Here is a 2500-nt window from a genome sequence, read left to right as displayed (position 1 = left end):
GCAGAATTAAAAAAAAAAAAAAAAAATGCAGACGGGGACATACGAGATCCCAGTCTCTCTCTCCATATCCATGTCTGCCTACACGTATCTATACACTTATCGAGAGATACAGTACATACATCTAAACCCGTATGTCTTACACACGTCTTACAATCAAATGCTTTGAAAAAAAAAAATCCCTATTCTGAAGGGGGAATCCTAGCATCCCCACCATGCGAGGTCATGCCTTGGAGTCGGAATGAAGGCAAAAAATATCCTGGAACGTTTAACCCCCCCAATTACTAACCTTGGACGCGCCAGCCAATCAAAATGTACACAAGGCAAGTGACCAGGGCGGGATGTCTACTTTTCTATTTATCGATCGGATTTATATCGCGTGTCCGTTCTAAAGAAGGAAAGCATTTCGATATTTTCGAATAGACGCAATACGAATAAAAAATACGAAGACTATTATTAAGAGATTTGAGGATCGTAAAGGGAAAGTAAAAATAATTGACGGAAAAGACTAAGTAGTAACGCAAACAGATGCTGTAGTGTGGGTCGGCGGAGAACTCGAACTCAGTCTAGCGCAAACCCACCCAGTGTTTAGGTGTGCTCTGTGCCCTGCTCTTCTAGGGAACTTGATTGATTTACTTGGTGGAATATGACTGAAAATTGTGTTTGAATGGTGACTGTTAATCAGCCTGATTTATCTTCACTGGCTATTCATCGAGTGGTACTTAGGTAAGTAAATTTCATACGTATATGTATATGTATATATATATATATATATATATATATATATTTCTATATGTATATGTAAATATATATATACATATATACATATATTTTTATATCTATTTATGTATTATATCTGTATGTATACGTAAATACCTATATAGAGATACATTCATACATAGATACATACATACATACATATACACATGTATATACATGTATATTTGTGTGTGTGTATATATATATGTGTGTGAATGTGTGTGTGTGTGTGTGTGTATGTGTGTGTGTGTGTGTGTGTGTGTGTGTGTGTGTGTGTGTGTGTGTGTGTGTGTGTGTGTGTGTGCGTGCGTGCGTGCGTGCGTGCGTGCATGTGTGTGTGAGAGATAGAGAGAGGGAGAGGGAGAGGGAGAGGGAGAGGGAGAGATAGAGGGAGAGGGAGAGGGAGAGGGAGAGGGAGAGGGAGAGAGAGAGAGAGAGAGAGAGAGAGAGAGAGAGAGAGAGAGAGAGAGAGAGAGAGAGAGAGAGGGAGAGGAGAGAGAGAGAGAGAGAGAGAGGGAGAGGGAGAGGGAGAGGGAGAGGGAGAGGGAGAGGGAGAGGGAGAGAGAGAGAGAGGAGAGAGAGAGAGAGAGAGAGAGAGAGGGAGAGAGAGAGAGAGAGAGAGAGAGAGAGAGAGAGAGAGAGAGAGAGAGAGGGAGAGAGGGAGAGAGGGAGAGAGAGAGAGAGAGAGAGAGAGAGAGAGAGAGAGAGAGAGGGAGAGAGAGAGAGAGAGAGAGAGAGAGAGAGAGAGAGAGAGAGAGAGAGAGAGAGAGACAGACAGACAGACAAACACAAGCAGGCCCAAGCAGAGTGAAGGTGCACCTGAAATTTGTTATTCCCAACACTTGAATCACGGCTGAAAATCTTCAAGGCTAACATAGAAATGCAACAGTGAGGTTGCTTGCTCACTTTGCCGTGAAGGAAGGCTGCTTGCTTATTTTATATTATTTTGATTATTAGAAGTTACCTTTATTCATTATTTTTGGTTAGGTATGTATGTAAATATGAATATATATAGATATTTTTTTCGTTGCTAACAATTATGACCAATTAAAATTCCTGCATGCGCGGATATTGATTTTAGCATTTAATTATTCATTTGCTTGATTTGTTTTACCATCCCCATCTTGGAGTGGAAAAGTCTCATATGAGCTACATAATTGCAACTATTAATAATGATATATTTTTGACAAATAAGAAGAAGTATTCGGTGCTGTGATATCAAACTTCACTCGTAACCTAACCCGGAATTTCACGTTTCGGGTCTGTAATTTTCTCCCACTTCAATTTCGCGTTGATGTGTTTGTTATACGTGTTTGCCGTTGGCGTTCCCTCGCGTGGTTGTTCCTAGGTAGAGTTCAGGACGGGTTGCTAGGCGAAGGCGTGGTCATGCGAGAGGGAAAATTCTGATCGAGCGCCGTCCTTGCGTACCATCTGGCTCGGGTTTTCCCACCGTCTCGAACTGGACACAAGCCGGTGCTCTTTTAGGAATGTCTGGAGCTCGGAAGACCACGGGTGACGGCGTATGCTTGTCTGTATCAAGTTGGAGTTTGTGTCTTACGTTTTGAGTGAGGTCGTTTTATTTTGTGGTTGTCGTGTTTCCAACGCCATGGTTGAAATAGATATAAAAGAAAGATAAAAAACGGTTTATCGTCTCGAAGGAGCAAATGTAACTTGTAACTTGACACTTAAGTACTAGCTTTTCATGTCAAAAACCTAAGGTGACTGATACGTATTCATCAGATCT

General features: G+C 41.6%; 1 protein-coding gene across 2 annotated transcripts in view; it reads left to right on the top strand.

Moving 5' to 3' along the window:
• The first annotated feature begins 576 nt into the window (after positions 1–576).
• The window catches only part of LOC125028035, a 37866-nt gene continuing 35942 nt past the window's right edge, over positions 577–2500 (top strand). For both annotated transcript variants that reach the window (XM_047617301.1, XM_047617303.1), the window contains exon 1: positions 577–723. The gene's annotated coding sequence lies outside the window, so the exon portion shown is untranslated. The remainder of the gene's footprint in view (positions 724–2500) is intronic.

This window comes from Penaeus chinensis, chromosome 8 (genome assembly GCF_019202785.1).
Source record: "Penaeus chinensis breed Huanghai No. 1 chromosome 8, ASM1920278v2, whole genome shotgun sequence".
Classification (NCBI taxonomy): Eukaryota; Metazoa; Arthropoda; class Malacostraca; order Decapoda; family Penaeidae; genus Penaeus; species Penaeus chinensis.
Note: the sequence above shows the minus strand (reverse complement) of the source record. Positions and strands in the feature narration are given on the sequence as shown.